The following is a 20,432-nucleotide window of genomic DNA, read 5'->3' on the forward strand; positions in this document are numbered from 1 at the left end:
CATCACATCTTTTTTTCGTACTAATCTTTGAAATCCAGTATATATCCTATGCTTATAACACCTTTCAATTGGGACTTACCACATTTCAGGTGTGGCCAGTGGCTGCTGAATTGTCCCAAGCAGACCTAGAAGACCCTGCACCATTCAGCTGCTCCCAATCTCCCAACCCACCCCCACCTTACTCTCTCCATCCTGTCCAAGCTCTGAGCTGTCACATATGCTGTTTTGTCTGCTGGAAATGTTTCCCTGCCCTTTTACCTTGACATTTCTGCTATCATAATAATCATTACCCTTTACTGAATTGCTTAATGTCTGTAAAACTCCCCAAGGATAAGGACCCTGTGCATCTTGCTCACTGCTCTATCTTCTGGAGATGTCCAACTGATTTTTTTCCCCCCAGTGGAAGGAATAAAACTAAATAGGGCCACATAAATGAGGTCTGCTGTTTTAAGCTTCCCCTGCCAGTTGGCATCCTAATCTTGACAGAGATTTAGAAATTCATGGCGCTCTACTCAATGGATGCCAACAATCCCAGTTTGAACTTGCTTGACCAGCTTGGCAGTGGGATGCTAAAAGGGGAGGAGTACCCCAAAATATAAGAAAGTGACACCTTATCTTTCTTTGATTTCCTTGAAATAATTTAATTTTTAATTCTAAGTTTAGCCACTAGTCACTGGAGGCACTGCTTGGGTTGGGAAAATCTGAATGAGATTCAAGGAAGAAAATGAAAAGCTAAGAAATAACATGAAGTGTAGGGTAGGCTGGGGTAGAAGCAGTTTTCTATTTCTATGATTAGATTATCTGGACCTTGAATATCAGTTTCCAAAAGGCATCCTTTTAGTTTGAACAGATAAGTATTGAGTGTTTTTTGTTTTGTTCTGTTTTTTATTTATTTATTTATTTATTTATTTATTTATTTAGGCTGTGCCCGGTCTTAGTTGCTGCATGTGGACTCCTAGTTGTGGCGTGCATGCGGGATCTAGTTCCCCGACCAGGGATCAAACCCGGGCCCCCTGCATTGGGAGAGTGGAGTCTTACCCACTGGACCACCAGGGAAGTCCCAGTGTTGAGTGTTTACTGGGGAATTCCCTGGTGATTCAGTGGTTAGGACTCTGAGCTTCCACTGCAGGGGGCCCGGGTTCAATCCCTGGTCGGGCAACTAAGATCCCGCATGCCTGGCAGCGCGGCCACACACACACAAAAAAAGTATTGAGTGTTTATTACCCAGGGACAAAGTAAAACAGTGTGGCCTTGGGAAAGGAAACTTCTGGGGTCATGGAGCCTGTGCACTGAACTGACTGTAATTATGAGCTAAACAATTTGACTATTTCATGGTTCAATTTCATTATCTATAAAGTGGGGATTATAATGCTTATCTGACTTGCTGCCCAAGGTAGAATTAGATCTGAAAACTGAGAAAAACAAGCATACAAATGCTCGGTGGACCACTCCAATACCAGTGATGTGGATTGCACTATCACGCTCAGATCAGTCATTAAGACAGAAAAGGCCCCTAGAGGTGGGGCTAGCAATCTGATGTCAGTTACAAATGGTCATAATGTGGTTCCTGTTAGGGACGAAGGTCAAACTGCAAACGTTCACAAAATTGTTCACAGTTCTGGAGGCTAGAGGTCCGAGATCAACGTGTTGGCAGGGTTGATTTCTTCTGAGGTCCTGCTCCTTGGCTTGTAGATGGCCCCCTTCTCCTTGTGTCTTCACATGGTCTTCCCTCTATGTCTGTCTGTGTCCTAATCTCCTCTCCTTTTAAGGACACCAGTCATATTAGATGAGGGCCCACTCCAATGACCTCATTTAACCTTAATTAACTCTTTAAAGATTCTGTTTTCAAGTACAGTCACATTCTGAGGAGGTACTGGGAATTAGGACTTCAATGTATGAATTTTGAAGGGACACAATAATATGGCCTATGTATTATATATATATACAAATAGTATTGCCCATACTATTGGTCAACATATGTCAGTCTATATTGGTCCATCTTAATACACTTATAGCAGTACTTTCTAAACTAGTCTTAAGTTTCTATTTCTAGTATCTGGTAAATTTCCTATGAGAGCTAAATACTTTTAAGGCCTACCGCATGTCACACAGTGCAGTGACATCATGCCCAGTGCAGTGTGTGATTCCTAGCCATTCAGGAGACATATTTTTCAATTGTGCACTCAAGTATTTCTTAGTCATGGAATACCCTTTATCCTAAAGAAAGTTTTCCTTCATTACATACCTGCAAGCATTATTTGTGACAATGGACGTAGATCAGATTCAGAATCCTCTCTCTGATCCCAACAATAATGTGAACAGAATAGGCATCATGATGGTCTTTTGTTATCCATGTTTAGATTTGTTCAATTTGATTTTTTCTAAGGGATTCTATATTCTCATCTCCAATTTAAATTTAGTTCAACCAGGAAAATTTAGTCAAGGCTGTAGTCAGCCTTGCCGGTTGTGGATATAACCTAGCCATGAGGCCTCCTTATGCTATTCATCACATCCATTCTATTCGTTGTCAGTGTGGTTCAAATCACAATGATTTTCAAACAGAAAGGGAACCTGGTCCCCATCCCTGTAGTTCATCCAATATTTCAGGCTCTCTGCTTTTCAGACACACAGTAGCATTGGACTTCTGCCTTGTGGCAGGGTGGGGTCCAGCCTGGTCAGTGGCTTGGAATGGAAATGACATGTGTCGCTTCTGGTCCAGAGTATTTAACTGACAGTGTTCAGTCCTCTAGAGCTCTCTTTCCCTCTACTGTGGGGACCAGCAATATTTCAGCTAGTCAACCTTAGCTCTGGAAAGAGTATGGCAAGGAGCATGAGTAAGAACTAAACCTCTGTAGTTTTAAGACATTGTGATTTGGGGGATTGTTTGTTGCTGCGGCATAACCTTGACTTATAAAGGTATACTGGCTGATACTATCACTTTTGTTTCCTGAGGCTGCTTTGCTCCAGGTGAATTTATTCACCTCCCTCCAGGGACCACTTCTACATATCATGTTAAGGGGGATGACTTTAAAGGACCGAAAGACCTGAGACACTTCTTCCCCCATAACAATGAGTGTCTTATATTTGCATAACTAAGAGCAGCCAAGTCCCAGGTCCTGGATCCTGAACAAGAAGGCATTGCTGCAAGGTGCTTGGTGGTGTCTACTTGTCTACCTGGACAGAGTAGCAAGCCCCTCAGCCCTCTCCCTTCACATACCACCATCATCCTGGTTGCACTGGTGGAAAACAAGCAAAGGTGATGAGCCACTGTGATGATGCTGTCTTAGATAACTCACTAGACCTTCTGGAAGTAATTCCTTAATTTTGAGATTCACAAGTGTTTAATGGGGGTAAACTACTCCTTTCACCTGAAGCATCATGTGTGTAGGAAGGAAGACTGAGGCTAGAATCCTCTGGGAGAATCTGAAGGAATCCTTCTCTGAAGGAATCAGGGAAGGGTGGGCAGGTATCTCCCAGCATTTTGTCCTTAGCGGCTCTAAGGAGTAGGAAAGAAAGAGCATGGGGCTGGCAACAGCTGCCTTATGCCTGGTTTTGATGGTGAGGATATCACAAATGCTCAAAGGGTAAAATGTTGATCTCCTTCCCTAAATATTTTCAGAAGGCAGTGTGGTATGGTGGTTAAAAGCATGAGCTCTGGACTGTTGGTTTTCAGATCCTAGTTCCACCATTTACTGGCTATGTGGTTTAAAGCAAGTTAGGATTAAGTATGGGGATGAAATGAATTGGCATATATAAAGCACTAGGAATGCCTGGCACATCATGAACATGACATTTAAGTGTTTATGAGAGTGATGTTGTCTGCATTTCAAATGCCCCAGCCACAAGGATCCTGTCTGGGTATAAGATTAACCTATTTGGGAATTCTGCCTTAAGGGACCAAAAAGGGGGTTCTAATGAAGGATGTCATAGGCAGTTTTTGGAGTGACACCTGTGCTGTTTGATCATAAAGACTTCAAGGTTTGACAAGACAGCTGAGTCCCTGACCATCGCATACGATGAGCTAAACCTGGCCGACTTCTTCTCCCTAGGCCTGTGGGTTGGGTAAAGAGGTCTTTGACCGTTTTTTCTGAACATGAATGTTTTGGATTGTTTGGGTTTGTTTTCAGGCTTTCTTTGGCAGCTGTGAAGTAAATCCTTTTCAACGGGTGTCAGTGTGGCCATGCTCAAACCACCCTGCGTTTCTTGGCCAGTGTTGCAGGCACTCTGGGTGGCCTCTGCAGCAACCACCAGTCACTGCAGGAGAGACATGGTGTAAGAACTTGGCCCTGGCCCTGGATCCTCTCTTCCGGTTTGGCTGGTTTAACACTGAATCTGCCCAGTGGCCATGTGTGGGATGGGGCTCACAGGCAGGAGCTGCTTCAGGTCAGACTGGTCCTAGGAGGCTCAGCCCAGCCCCCGGCTAAACTACCAGAGGGATCCCAGGCCAACTAGAAGATCAGGGTGAGCCTTAAGGTATCAATTCCTCTTGCCTCTGCTTGGAAAACTTACAAACAAGCTATTCTGATTCTAGGTTCAAATCATGGCTTCCCCTTCTTACCAGATCTTGGGCATACTGTTTAACTTCTCTGAGCCACAATTTTCTCACGTGTAAGCTGAGCATGATACTAATACTTACCTCAAACCAACTTGTTTTAAGGATGTTTGACACAGGAGGTGCTGGAGAAAAGTTAGTTATCATTATTTTCTTAACTGCCACCTCCCTCCGCATTGCAATAGCCTCCTGTCAATGCCTGTTTCTGCTCACATTACTTCTCTTGTCTAGAAATATCTCTTTCCTCTCCACTGAACATAGACCATCTTGTTCACTTTTAAAGTCCATTTCAGGGCAGGAAAGGGGAAGGGCCCATCCCAGAACTACTTGGGATTAGTCTGTATTTGTTTGCCAGGGCTGCTGTAACAAAGTACCATGGACTGGGTAGCTGAAACAACAGAAGTGTATTGTCTCACAGTTCTGGAGACCAGATGTCTGAGGTCAAGGTGTTGGCAGGACTGGTTCCTAACGAAGGCTGTGAAGGAGACTCAGTTCCAGGCCTCTCCCCTCGCTTCTGGTGGTTTGCTGGCCATCTTTGGCGTTCCTTGGGTTATGGAAGCATCTCCCCATTTCTGCCTTCATCATCACATGGCATTCTCCCTGTGTGTGTGTCTCTGTGTCCAAATTTCCCCCTTTTATAAGTACATCAGTCATATTGGAATAGGGCCTACCGGAATGACCTATCTTAACTATTACCTCTCCGACAACCCTATTTCCAAATAAGGTCACGTTCACAAGTACTAGGGGTTAGGACATGTGAACTGGGTTTGTGTAGGGGAGGGTTACAATTCAACCCAGAACAGGGTCCGATTACCAAACCTGGGTTTCCTCCCCAGGATTCCCAGTGCTAGCCTCTGGGCGCTGGGGACTCCACCTACTTTCCTCTCCTGCACGTCCCACACCCCTCTATCCCTGCTCGTTTTGGTCTGACCGCTGCCTGGGACTCCTGGTCTTTGCTGTCTCCTGAGACAGACTCAAAGGACAGGCTTTCCATTCAATTGACTAGTGAGCAGCCGATGGATGCCCACATAAGGAAAGACCTGAGCCCACGGAGCAGTCAGGGATCCAAGGAAGGCTGCTGGATCCCTGCATTCCTGACATCCATGCTCTCTTCCCCAGGGAGGAGGTAACACATAGGGAGGGTGTGTCGGCCACCCTGAAAACCATACTTTCTTTAACCTTAAGATTCTTTTGGAAGAGTGAGTCCAGGGTCTCAAACCCAAATGTCTACACGAAGAGTTGCGCAGAACCTATAAAGGAAACAAGTCTCATGTACAGGAAATGAGCAGAGTTGGTCAAGGTGCTAATGTTGCTGTGTGGGAAGAAAATTTTGTGGAATAGTTTTTTGGGTTTTTTTTACATTTTTTAATCGAAATGTTTCTTGAGATAATTATAGATTCACATACAATTCTAAGAAATAATACAAAGAGATTCCTCATGTACTTTGCCCAGTATTCTAATTTTTCAAAGAAGCCGGAAATCTAGATCTTTTATACATTTTTTTATTGTGGTAAAATATACATAAAATTTTACCATTTAACCATTTTAAGTATACAATTCAGTGGCATTAAGTACATTCACAATGTGATATAATATCATCACTCTCCATGGAAATCTAGATTTCTGTAACCAATGTCCTGATTTTTAACTTTCGACATCTAATTCACAGGACTATAAACCCTTTATGTTGGCTGGTTGCCAGTATGGAACTTCTAAGCCCATTAAGTGATGATGTGCTATTTTGTCTTGGGATGGTCGAGGTTGTGGGATTGCTGGGAAAGACAGGCCCCAAACTGGAGTTTTGATGCTTGAGGCCAATGGGCCAAAGTTTCTAGGGTGTGTGGGGGGGTGTCCCCTTGGAGGAACTGGGACCCTCCAGGAGCAACTGCTGAGTTCGCTGACCAGCACTCAGCATAGGCATCACATAGATGGCTCATCTGTTTTCGTCTGAACTAAGTGCCAAGGTTTCTTGAACAGAATGAGTGAAGGGAGCCTCCAAAAGCATTGACTTCAGGCTTTTCCCCACCTCGGTAAGAAGCTTGATAGATTGGATTTGATTGATAAAACGTGACCTCCTGGGACTTCCCTGGCGGTCCAGTGGTTAAGACTTCGCCTTCCAATACAGGGGGAGTGAGTTCGATCCCTGGTCAGGGAGCTAAGATCCCACATGCCTCTTGGCCAAAAAATCAAAACATAAAACAGAAGCAATATTGCAACAAATTCAATAAAGACTTTAAAAATGGTCCGCATCAAAAAAATCTTAAAAAAAAAAAAATTACCTCCTGGCATGCTTAGTATCCTGGAGTGGTTTGTGGCAGTTACCAGTGAGATCTGTTACTGGTTTTCCTGCCCCATGCTCCTGACTCCAGCCCCGTGTCCGCTCCCAGGGTAGTCCCTGGGGGCCGTTTGAATCCCTGTCCTCCGTGTTTATTTCCAGGAACCGGGCTCATCAAAGTCCCCTTCTCCTTTTGATCTGCCTGGAGAAAAGGCCCTGAAGAACTGCTCACCTGAGGATGGACTGCCTTAGGAGCGGAAGTTGAGGTGTGGACACTGCTGGCACACACTTAGTCTGAAGGCCCAGCCAGGCGGCGGGAGAGGGTCCCTCCCAGAGGGTGTCAGAGGATGGAGGGGAGCCAGCAGAGCAACCGAGGCAGAGCAGAGGTAGGAATGAGGCCTGTAAGGCCTGCAGAGAGGGCGGCAGAAGGTCGGGAAAGGTGGATGGGGCCAGAGTCTGAGCCTCGGCCAGGGGAAGGAGTTGGAATTTGAGGCATTCTGGGTTTCTGTTGGGTGGATCTTTGTCCCCACTTGGCCCATTCTGACCCCTCCTCTAGTTGGACCATGGGCAGCTTGGCTGCCACCCGTTCTTAAGATGCTTACCTGGAGCCCCATCCTTTCCATTACGTTTTCTCAGGCTTCTCTGCCCTCCCGGCCAGTCTCTCTATTTCCTGATGGTCCACTGTCCTAAGTTTCTCAGGCCCTACCTAAATCCTGTCCTGACCTGTTGTCGCGTTGACCCATAACCCATTGTCACCTTCTCTGGGAACTCTCACCTCTCTGGGCAGGGACAGTATCTGATGCTATTTTTGTCTCACTCCCTGGGCAGATCTTTGGGCTGGGCCAGTAGGAATGGGCTCAACCCAGTGAACTACCCAGGATTCTCCCTCGACTTCCCTGCATGAACAGAGGGATTTATTGCTGGCACAAATGACCCTCCAAGACTTCTCTGGACCACAGGCTTCCAAGAACATTCTCAGGGCCAGAAAAGAGAAGGAAGGAAAGGAAGTAAAATAGATAGCAGGCTTGGGGGGTGGGAGCCCCACACCTGGATTCCAGGGAAACGTCACTGGGCTGAAACCTCCCCCACATTAGCTGGTAGGCAGTGCCCCTGGCTGGCACCCCTGCCCACAGGCGGGTACCTACATTCATGGAGCACAAACTGAGGATGATGTGGCCTTATCTGTGTGGTTGCAGTAACCTTTTTCCGGCAGCAGAGGGGGCACTTCAATCCTTACCTGTGAGCTCTGTCTTCACTGGCGGATTCTCCGGCAGCAGAACGCTGCATCCAGCCCGCTGTCTAGGGAGCCCATTGGAAACCAGACATCCATATAATGTCCTGGCTTTTAGGGTCGGACAGGGGCGGGGACACGTGTGTGTGTAAGAGAGAGAGACTGAAACATGTTACGTGATAAGCATTAATATTGAATTTTGCTTTCCTTTGGCTACACACAAGTGTTTATTGTGGTCTTACTCTGTGCAGGCACCGTTCCCAGGGATAATATTCTAAAATGCAGATCTTAAAACCCACTACTGAGAGTCACCCCACTGTCCACAGGGCGGGGCCCAAACGTCTCATGGCATCCAGGGCATTTCACAATCTGACCTTAGCCTCCTGTTCCAGAATCATCCACCACCACAGCTCCCACGATCTACAGAGGCCAGGGGCAGAGTGTCCACAGAATGCATTCCTGCCTCCAAGGAGCTCAGTGCTGGGATGGGCTGGGGCCTTGTCACACCACCACAGATCAAGTCTACCTGGCCAGTCTCCCTAGAGAGGGCCACTTATGCTGTGCATGGTGACAAGAGCTGAGGCAGCTGGAGCCCTGGGCAGTGGAGACCAGCCTGCCTCTCGGATACTCCAGCTCCGGGCCCATCCTCCCTGGCTTCATGCTTCCTCTCCTGCCCTCCGGGCCAGCCTGCCGCCACTTTCCCTACCCAGCCCCACAGCGGGCAAGGGGTCTCCTCTTGGAGTGGAGGACGCCTCCCAGCCACACGTTGTGTGCTTCCGCCCAGGAGGGGCAGAAATGGGGAGCTCGCCCTGGGTTTACGTATCCTTCCTGCTCCAGGCCTCTACTGGTGCAACCAGGAGAGACAGCGCTGATGGGGGTACCCGCAAGGTGCTGGCAGAGTGCAGGCTGGGCCCCTGGCCCCCAGTTTTGTTTTGTTTTGTTTATCTGGAGGGACAGGGTCTGATTCTCAGCTTCCCAGTTCTGACAACAGGACTTATCAGCGTGTTCAGTGAGAGACTAGAATGATAAATTCCGCAGGACTGCTGTGCAAACCAGCATGTCAATTTATTGTTTTATGCGTGGTGGTGATGGTGGCGATGGACAGGGGGTATTGAAGATCGTTTTGGCCAGCCGCTGTAACAGTTAAACCCAGAAAACAGAGGTTTACCACAGTTAACGTGGCCTCTGCCCCACAGGTGTTCCCTCTCCTTCTGAGCAGCGATTCAGGAATCTAGGCTCATTCCATCTTGAGGCTCCTTTGGCCTCAGCCAGATGACCCGAGCAATTGTCTTCACGCCAGCCAGCCTGACGGGGAAAGAGCAGGAAAATTGTACGTGGGAGGAGCTTATCCTAGAGCTGCTGTAACAAATTACCACAACCTGGGCGGCTTAAAAGAACAAAAATGTATTCTCTCACAGTTCTGGAGACCTGAAATCCAAAATCAGGGTGTCAGCAGAGCTGATTCCTTCCGGAAGCTCTGCAGAAAAATCTTTTCCACGCCCCTCTCCTAGTTTCGGGGGGCGTCTACCGATCCTTAGCATTCCTTGACTTACAGAGGCATCACTTCAATCTCTGCCTGTGTTCACACACCCTTCTCCCCTGTGTGTCTGTCTGTCTTCTCCTGTGCTTACAAGGATACTTGTCATTAGATTTAGGACTCACTCTAATCCAGGAGGATCTCATCTCAAGATCCTTGCCTTAATTACATCTGTAAAGATGTTTCTTCCAAATAAGGTCACTGTGACATAAGAAATATATATATTTGGTCTCTGCCCCCAGTTCCTGACACAGAGCTCCCAAATCTCTAGGAATTTCCTGGGTGACAGGAGCATCGTTTGTTCTAATGAGGTGACTCTTGTTGGGCAACTGGATGACTCAGAATGGGGGCTGGTCACCAGAAAGTCCAAGTCATGATTAGAAGCTTGGAGTTTTCAGTCCCATCCCCATTCCTCTGGGTAGGGGAGAGGCACTGGAGATGAGGTGATAATGGACCATGCCTACATGACGAAGTCTCCATAAAAATCCCTAAAATACAGGGTTTGGAGAGCTCCCGGGTTGGTGAACACATCCGTGTGCTGGGAGGGTGTTGCACTCCAGCTCCATGGGGGCAAAAGCTCCTGCACTTGGGACCATCCAGACCTCAACCTATGTACCACTTCATCTGGCTGTTCACCTGTATCCTTTATTACATCCTTTACAGTAAACCAGTAAATATAAGTAAGTTCTGTGAGCAGTTCTAACAAATTCTCAAACCTGAGGAGGGGGTCATGGAAACTCCCAATTTATAGCTGATTGGTCAGAAGTACAGGTGACAACCTGGGACTTGCAACTGGTATCTGAAGTGGGGGACAGTCTTGTGGGACTGAGCCCTTAAGCTGTGGCGTCTGTGCTCATTCCAGGTAGTTAGTATTAGAATTGAGTTAACTTGGAGGACACCCAGTTGGTGTCCACTGAGAACTGGAGAATCTGTTGGTTTGAGAACCACCATCCCACACACATTTGGTATCAAAAGTATTCTGTGGGCATAGAAAAAGTTTTCTTTTAATTACATTCTGAGGTTCTGGATGGACATGAATTCTGGGGACACTGCATTCCACTACAGGGACATACCTGGGTATGGTACCCTTCTCATGCCCACTTTCCAGAAAGTAGTCACATGGCCTAATTACGCTGGAAAATGTCATCTGGTTGTGCCCAGGATGACTAGAAAACTGGTTTGGGGAAGAGCTACCAGTTTCTCCCCCATGGGGAAGGGTCCTTGTCCAGGACCAGGAAGCTCAGGCTTCGAGGGGGAGGAATGACTCTCCCTTTGGCAGAACCAAATATATACTTACTAATCCTTCCAGGTCCCACCACACCTGCCATGGCCTTGCAAGCCCAGCTTCTGCTCCCAGAACTTGCCAGGCTCTGGGAAGAATCTGGGCTGCAGTGATGGTCCCTGGGGGCTCTTAAGAAGTGCTGCCCCCTGGGGTTCCAGGAGGGAGGAAGGGTGAATGGTGTAGTAGGGTGGAGCAGAGAGAGGTGAGTGCCCTGGGAGACTTTGAGAGAGAAATACCCCTCACACCCCCCGCTCCCCTCTCTCCCTGCAACTGACCCATTGATGCCCTAGGATTTCAGTGCCTTTGGGGAGAAGATGCCTCTGCTTCATTATCGTGTCTCCAAAACTATGCAAAACCAACTCTTTATCCTCTTGCTGCTTTGCCAGGATTTTTTTAAAGAAATGTTGTTCTTGGCTCACTTGGTTTTCAGTTCCCTAAACAGCACTTTTGAGCTGTCCAAGCTTTTTAAAAGTGTTCTTAAACTGAGACTAAACCCTACTTTTTTGGAAAAGCTACCTTAACTTCAGAGGAGATATTCTTTTCTCCTCATTCCTTTTTTCTACTGCCCTCTTAACAATCCCTGTTCTCAAAGACGTTTGTGTTTTACTTTTTGCTTTCTGTCAAGACAAACTTCCCCCTGCACACCCCTGCCCCCTGCCAAAAAGAACTTTCCCAGAACATAGGTGTTTCAAACCCATGCCAATGTTTTGTAGTTAGTATACACGGGTTAAACTACATAGAAATCCCCTCAAGAGCCAGAGGTAAGCAACAACTTTACTTATTTGATTGGATGCCCTTCAAGTTTAGGAACATCCCATTTTTATTACCCAGCAGATAAGACAGAGCCCTGAATGGCTGTGGCTGTGATTAGATAACTTCTGATGTTTTCATTTCCCTTGCTGATCTGCTGCTTCTAGGTTAAATTCATTTTGTTGCCTGTCCATTTTTAAAGAAAGACTGACAGAGTCACTCTAACAGATCAGGGGTCTGAGCTCAGAGTAGGTCAAAGGTGCTCACATGTAGGGAGATGGATACAAATAGAAGGCGGGTTGGCAAGTACAGCCAGGACACCTGTGTTCATCACGCATACCAATAAAGGCCAGAATCTCCTCATTTGTCTCTGATGGGAAGTTCTGATGGTTTCACAGGATCAGACTCAAACCGCATCAGAACCAGGTGATTTCCTCTGAGCATTCCATAAAAGGAAGCATCTGTCCATGGTAGGAGTGGCTGTTGAATCCTGGGCAGTTTTTGTTTTTGTTTTAATTATTAGCACCTTTAATTATTATTTATTTATTTGTTTATTTATTTTTGGCTGTGTTGGGTCTTCGTTTCTGTGCGAGAGCTTTCTCTAGTTGCGGCGAGCGGGGGCCACTCTTCATCGCGGTGCGCGGGCCTCTCACTATCGCCGCCTCTCTTGTTGCGGAGCACAGGCTCCAGATGCGCAGGCTCAGTAGTTGTGGCTCACGGGCCCAGTTGCTCCGCGGCATGTGGGATCTTCCCAGACCAGGGCTCGAACCCATGTCCCCTGCATTAGCAGGCAGATTCTCAACCACTGCGCCACCAGGGAAGCCCTCCTGGGCAGTTTTGAATGGTCTGATGAGAAGAGTTTGCGTAGAATGGAACCAAATGTCTGCTCACTCACGTGTTACTGTGTGAAAACACTCAGACATCAAACCTATACCGTTCCTGTGAGCGCTCAGTCTCATGTTTATTCTTCCAGACACAATCCCAGCATTATTTATTTGGAGCAGGAGCTGATGGGGTCCAGTGAGCTTCCCAGCAGGAGACAAGCGCTTTCCTAGAGCTTCTAAATATTTCTTTAAAATAGTTGCTCTGAGGTTTGTGAGTTGTTTTTTCATTGTACTTAAAAGACTTCCTGTTTCTCTCCAGGTCTCTGGTAGCAACATGGTATTTTGCTTGAACCCTTGGTTTGTCTTAAGGAGATCCTGCTTTTACAGGTTTGGATTAAAAATTGTCTTGTATGATAAGGTTTCTTGATATGCATGTGGACTTCTGACTTTAAAATACCACATTCCAGTTAGTAGGAAGCAGAGATATTATGTTTCCAGAGAAGTTTTATGTAGTATTCCAGGAAATAGAGGCTTTGATTCTTCCCATCATCAGATGATTGGAGTCCACCATAATGAGTGAAAACCTTTAGATTATACTGACTATAAGGAATAATCGCAGAGAAAAAAATAGGTTAATGGTGGAATATTTATTCTCATCTGCATCTGAATCTTTTGGAATCAAACCGAATGTATGGTTTGCACCATGCGTTTCTCTGTCTTCTCTTCACAAGTTTCCTGAAAGAGAACACTCTGGGCCTCCATGGTCACCTTTATTCACATAAAGAAAGGATTTTTCCATTTGGAAGTAAACATGTTGGAGGTGAGTAGTTAAAATTGCGTATATTCGTTTCCACTGCAGGGGGCACAGGTTCAATCCCTGGTCTGGGAACTAACATGCCTCATGGCATGGGAAAGAAGAAGAAAAAGAAAGAAAGAGAGAAAGAGAGAAAGAGAGAGAGAGAGAAAGAAAGAAAGAAAGAAAGAAAGAAAAAGAAAGAAAGAAAGAAAGAAAGAAAGAAAGAAAGAAAGAAAGAAAGAAAGAGAAAGAAAAGAAAGGAAGGAAGGAAGGAAGGAAGAAACATAAGTAGAGTGAGATGCCTCACAATGAGGGGCATCATAAACAGAAGTGACAGGAGTCACAGGTACTTGTTATTAATAATAAAGTATCAACACCTGCCAATGATTTGCAATACTTGCAGTGATATTAATAAATCAGAGCAGAATCAAGGTTATCTTCATAATAACGTCCTTGCATTCTCTAGAATTCTCTGGAGTTTTAAGCTGCTTCCCTCAGTAGGAGAGAAAGAGGTGGCTTTACTTCTAGCCTTCCCAGCACTATTTTTACCTTTTAAACACTATGTACACATACGTGAGGTGACATGATCTCTTAAGTGTGCCTCGTCAGGACAAAAAGGCAGAGAGTGGTGGGTTTGTGTTGGAGCTTAGTAAATCCAGGAGGCCCTGAGATGTTTGATTTCTCCAAACACTGTCTCTTAGGTACCTCTTGAGTGTTCTCCTTGGAGTTTTCCAGGAATTGTCTACATGTATCCAGACCTCTATCTGGCTGGGGCCCCATGGGTGGGTCCTGGAGTGCTTTACACCTTCTTCTTGTTCACAAAATGCATGTAGGCTCCCGTCACCACTAGCTTTTCACACAGTTCATGACAAAAAGGCCCTTCACCTGTTGTCTTCCTCTCTTTTTTCCAGTGGATTGGCTTTCACTTTCAGGATAAAAATCTGTCTCAGAAGATACTGTGTCTCACTTGTTATAAAGAGCTGTTTATTCAAGGCATTTCTTCTCTCCTAAATTACTGTCGTTGTCCCCTGGTTAGTCTCCCTGCCTCCAGGCCAAATCCCTTCATTCTTTATAGGAATAAAACATACCCATGAGATGTCTGGATATGCTGGTCACAGACTTACTCATTCTCTTGGGTGTATAATGATACAATGGAGAAGTAAAGTCTTTGAAACCATGTAGACTTGGGTTTAAACCCAGCTCCATCCCCTATGACCTTGTGATTTTCATCACCTTTGGGTATCAGGCTCTTCATTAATGAAAAGGAATAACAATCTCTACCTTGCAGAGTTTTCATGAAAATGAAATAACACAATGCCTATAAAGCAGTCAGCACAGGTGTCTGACACATAGTAGGGTTTTAACAGAGGTTACCCCTCCCTTCTTCCCTTTGTTGTCCAAAGTAAGAGCATCTAAGAGTTGGGGAAATACTGTACAATTTTTCTTCACATGACCTTTCCTTTTGAAACACTTAGTACTAGCATTTTATCAGTTTGTACTACCTTGTTGAAAACATCTGGAGATTCTGAAAATAGAATGTGAATCCTGCTTAAATTTATTTTCAACATAGTCCTGTGGAGGGGTAAGGACGAAAAGGGAGAAAACTCAGTGATGAGAAAAAAAACTTTATGAAAGGAAAAAAGAGAGGTTGTAAGTGAATTACTGTTAGCCTATTGTTTTTTCTCTTCTAGTTACTTTGGTTTGATTGCAGGCTTACAATATAAGACATGGTGGCATTTTATTCCATCAACGTTGCTCTTAGCATCGGCTCCCTCAGAAGCAGACACAGAGCACGTAGCCCCTTTCCACTGTCCTTCCAGAGCTAACATGCCACCTTAAGTCCAATGGGATATTCCAGTTATTTGTTATAATGGAATTTTGCGAAAAATTATACAAAATAATGTTTCGCATTCAAAAGATCTTAAGAGAAAATAGAGCTCTTCTGTCATCAGTCAGCCAGTGAATGGATTCTGCTGGGCTGGATGCACCATGAACACTCCTTTCTTTCTCTACAATTCCTTTCATTTTAATCCCTCTCTCCCCACTCTCCACCCCCAAGCTTAAGCATTTCTTTGGAGAGGTGTTTGCTGGGCTAACTTTCATTGAAATGGTGATGATGTTAGAAATCAGAAGAAATGCACCTTCCCGGTTTAGCCCAACCCCCCAGGCTTAATCATTTTGTTGTTGTTGTTGTTAAGAAGTGTTGGGTGAACTATGGAAAACAATATGGAGTTTCCTCAAAAAACTAAAAATAGAGTTGCCACACGATCCAGCAATCCCACACTTAGGCATTTACCCAGACAAAACTATAATTTGAAAAGATACATGCACCTCTATGCTCACAGCAGCACGATTCACAATAGCCAAGACATGGAAACAACCTAAATGTCCATTGACAGAGGAATGGATAAAGAAGATGGGGTGCATATGTACAATGGAATACTACTCAGCCATAAAAAAAGAATGAAATAATGCCATTTGCAGCAACATGGATGGACCTAGAGATTTTCATACTAAGTGAAGTAAGTCAGAAAGAGAAAGACAAATACCATATGATAGCACGTATATGTGGAATCTAAAATACAATGCAAATCAATGTATCTACGAAAAAAAACAGACTCACAGACATAGAGAACAGACTTGTGGTTGCCAAGGTAGTGGGGAGGGGAGGAAAGGAATGGGAGTTTGGGATTAACAGAGGCAAACTATTGTGTGTAGAATGGATAAACAACAAGATCCTACTGTATAGCACAGGGAACTATATTCAATATTCTGTGACAAATCATAATGGAAAAGAATATGAAAAAGAATATATATATATATATATGTTAAAAAAAAGAAGTGTTGGGTGAGTCAACTTTTATTTAGATGATGATGATGTTGGGGGTCAGAAAAAATTTAGGAAGTTCAAAGATAATGAAAACTTGGTGACCTCTGTCTGCAGAGGTTTCTCTTCTCCACTTGTCGCTGACAACGCCATAGCATTCAGGCATCTTCTCTGGCGTGGGCAGGAGTTTTCACATGAATGGAGCCTTACACAGAGCGTCTTCTGGCAGAAATTTTATTATAACCAATGCAACGCATCTCTTTGCAGCTTGCCACTCATGAAAGTAACAATGGCTTTGAGGCTTCATCTCAGCCGAGGACCGAAGAGCCGCTGGTGGCCTTGGATCTCGCAGCTGCTCAGGGTTGTTAGAACTTCAACTATAAAAATGGGCAGGATTTTCCTTGATCATATCGGTGGTACCCGTCTGTTTTCCTATGCAAACTGCGATACAATCCCGACCAACCACTCAGAACTCATCTCCACTTGATTCACAGGCGCCACTGGCAGAGCATTTCTTTTTAACTAACTTTTAACAAGGTAGTTAACCTGCAGTACAGTGAAGTTCAAGACTGGGTCATGCTCACTGGCCGCCACATGGTTCGAGATGTGAGCTGCAAAAACTGCAATAGCAAACTGGGATGGATCTATGAGTTTGCCACTGAAGACACCCAGTGTTACAAGGAAGGCCGTGTGATCCTAGAAAGTGCTCTAGTTCGAGAAAGTGAGGGCTTTGGGGAGCATGTACCATCTGATAACTCTTGAAGAAAAAGAGATAAATCCATCTTTTTCCCAGGTCTTCTTCACTGAAAACAAAAGTCTGCTTACATACATTGTCACCTTAGCATCAGTGTAAGATTCATGAACTGTGGAACAAGAGGTTGTGAGAATCTATAATGGAACCTTTCTTCCTTCCTTTCTATCTTTCTTTCTTTCTTTCTTCCTTCCTTCCTCCTTCCTTCCTTCCTTTCTTTCTTTCTTTCTTTCTTTCTTTCTTTCTTTCTTTCTTTCTTTCTTTCTTTCTTTCTTTCTTTCTTTCTTTCTTTTTCTTCCATCCTTCCTTCCATCCTTCCTTCCTTCCTTCCTTCCTTCCTTCCTTCCTTCCTTCCTTCCTTCCTTCCTTCCTTTCTTTCTTTCTTTTTTAAATTTTCTATTTTCCATCCAACAGCAGTGTGTAGAGAGAATATTATGCAGATGCCGTTAATTTTTTTTTCCCTATGTTTACATCTTGAGGCAGAACAGTCTCTCTGCAGCTACATGGTGGGCTATGTGAGGAAAAAAACCTGGGCTATTAGAGTGAAAAAGTGTTTTATGTAAATTCTGAAAGGAAAATGTGTCAAGAGCATGGTTCTTAAATTAATTCAGGCTTCATTTTAAAACTTTTTTAAAACCCAGTTATTTCAGTTGATTTGCTAGCTTCAGAGAAGAGATCCGAATTTGTGACCAGCGCTAAAGGTTCAGTATGGTTTGTGCTGGCCATTGTGCCATATTCTTGTCAGAGATGAACCGTAGCATCAGAGCCCATTCTTCCTTGTCAGTCATGATCCAAAGATGTCACCATTCCTAGTTATTTGTCACCACATAATTGGTGTTGATTGGAAACTTTTCCTGATATGGGGCAGAACTGCTTGGTTGTCTTTTCCATGTAAATTAAGCCTAGTAACATAAACAAAGTAATAGTTGGATGTTAAAAAAAACAAAAAAAAACAACAATGGCTTTGATATACAGACCGCATCTTTAACATCTTTAGTTTTAAGGGAGTTTACCTAGGCCTCAGACATGGAATCATCCTGCCTGGAGAGCACAGAAGACTTTTCTTAGTGAATTATGATATTCCACCCTTGACCCTGCTGCCTGGTGACGTCGTGGATTAGAGCGGCTGGGCTTTCTGACCTGTACATCAATCTCAAATTCCATTTTGGACACAGAGAAGAGAGGGCATGAGGGAGAGGGAGACTGAAGACTACAGAAATGGCCTCAACCAAGTTAATAACTAGTTTTTAAAGCTAATGAATTTTTTTCTCTAACTCTACTTATCAGCAGGGTGTGTAACGTACTGCTTTCCTCCCCCTCAGTCCATGTCTCTCTCAGGGCTGATCACGATTCTTACGAGATGTGTTCACTTTATTTTTTTAAATATTTATTTATTTAATTTATTTATTTAATTTATTTTCTTGGCTGTGTCGGGTCTTCGTCGAGGCATGCGGGATCTTTCGTTGCAGCGCGCGGTCTCTTCATTGCGGCATTTGGGCTTCTCTCTAGTTGTGGTGCACGGGTTCCAGGGCGCGTGGGCTCTATAGTTTGTGGCACGCGGGCTCTCCTTGAGACACGAGCTCAGTAGTTGTGGAGTGCGGATTTAGTTGCCCTGTGGCATGTGGGATCTTCGTTCCCTGACCAGGGATTGAACTCGCATCCCTTGCATTGGAAGGTGGATTCTTTACCACTGGACCACCAGGGAAGTCCTGAAATGTGTTCACTTTAAATTCACCCATTCGCTTATCTTCTCTTCCAGGTATCTATAGATTCCACGGCCTCGAACGGGGACCCCAGGAACAGCTGTTCCTTGACTACATCCACTCCTACCAACCCAACAAGCACCTGAAGGCCTTCGTGGCTGTGGTGGAGATTTGCCAAGACTCTGACAGGTATGAGACTCCCCATCTCTGTGGGTTCCCGTGGCCCCTGGCTGGCCCTGGGCAGAAGAATGGAAATGAAGTTATGCTGAGGCTCATGAGGGGACAGAATAAAGCCTGGCCCCAAATGTGTTACCCTCTCCACACCTAGAGAAACTGAGTTCATGCCAAGCTCACGTTGGGCACCAAAAAAAATCCTTTATTAGCTTTCTTCTCTTACTTGGCTGGCAGGACCACCGGATAGTGATTTTAGTTTCCCTTTTGTAAAATTTGAGTATGTGCTTCTCTACGCAAAGTTTGGTCCGTGGACCAGCAGTGTAACGTCACCTAGGAACTTAGAACGTCGAGCCCCACTGAAGAATCTGAATCAGCATCTGCACTGTAACAAGATTTCCAGGTGATTCAGGTGCACTTTGGAGTTTGAGAAGCACCGGTTTATTAGGCACTATTCTGTCTGATCCTCACATTAACCCTTCTGTAGTGGGTGTTGTTTAATAGAAGAGGAAAACTGTGCAGGGAGGTGAAGTGATCTGTGCCCTGTCCTACAGCCAGAGGCAGGATTTAAACCCAGAGCCAGCTCATTCCACAGAGTAAACTTGTAAAATTGTGGGGTTTCACTGACGTCAAAAGCTATTGGTAACTTTAGCAGAGGGTGTGTGTCTGCCCGTGTGCACGTGTGTGTGTGCCCACGTCATTGTGTGTGTGTTTGTATGTGCATGTAGAGTAAGTCCCCTACATAAGAACGAGTTCTGTTCCAAGAGTGTGTTTGTAAGTCCAATTTGTTTGTAAGTCCAGCTAAGTTAGCCTAGGTACCCAACTAACACAATCAGCTATATAGTACTGCACTGTAATAGGTTTATAATACTTTCACACAAATAATACATAACAAGCACAAAAAATAAAGAAAACATTTTTAATCTTGCAGTAGAGTACCTTGAAAAGTACAGTAGTACCAGCTACGTCACCACTGCTTTTATGCTCGCTTCTGGACATCCTGGGCTTGAAATAAAGATACTATACTACTGTATTCTATACAGTACTGTACAGTAACGTACACAAAAGCATAGCCACTTGTAGAGGCTACATGCACGTGACAATGTACGCCAGACACATGAACTAACTTACGTGATTGGACATGTGAACACACGTATCGGTATTATATTTATTTTTATTTGATGGTAAATATTGACGTTTACCACTAAGGGAATTCCCTGTAATAAATTATTTACATAAATTACATTAAACTGGATTTATTCTACCTTTCCAGTATTTCCAGATTGAGGTGAATTCATTCACATGTTTGATCAACAAGGCTCTTTGAGGTAGAACCAGTGTAAATATAAATATGGGTAAATCTCAGTTGACTGACTGGTGTGATGGTAAAACAGGGCTAGGTGGTAATGAGCAGCAACTAATTGACCTGTTAAACCAGGAAAATAAAGAAAGTGACTCTGTCCTCCAGTTTCAGAGAGATTTCATGGAATGGCCTGATTTCTGTTCTTTCTAGTCTCATAATTGGTGAAAATCATATTAAAAACCTGATACCCAGGCACCATAGGAAGTGACACAGCCTAGTGACCAGAAAGTGCAGAGAAACCAACAAGACAGGTAATAGGAAAGTTGCCATCAGTGTTCTTCTCGCTAGCGAGTCTCTGGATTCGGCTTGGTCATTGCCAGTAACTCATATGGGTGTGAGGCCAGTTGGGATGAATGAACAGGTCCAGTCA

The 20,432-nt window shown here is 44.7% G+C and overlaps 1 pseudogene; it reads left to right on the forward strand.

Moving 5' to 3' along the window:
* The first annotated feature begins 16,459 nt into the window (after positions 1 to 16,459).
* On the forward strand, positions 16,460 to 16,836 carry LOC118883712 (annotated as a pseudogene).
* Positions 16,837 to 20,432: the final 3,596 nt, after the last annotated feature.

Source organism: Balaenoptera musculus, chromosome 17 (genome assembly GCF_009873245.2).
Source record: "Balaenoptera musculus isolate JJ_BM4_2016_0621 chromosome 17, mBalMus1.pri.v3, whole genome shotgun sequence".
Classification (NCBI taxonomy): domain Eukaryota; kingdom Metazoa; phylum Chordata; class Mammalia; order Artiodactyla; family Balaenopteridae; genus Balaenoptera; species Balaenoptera musculus.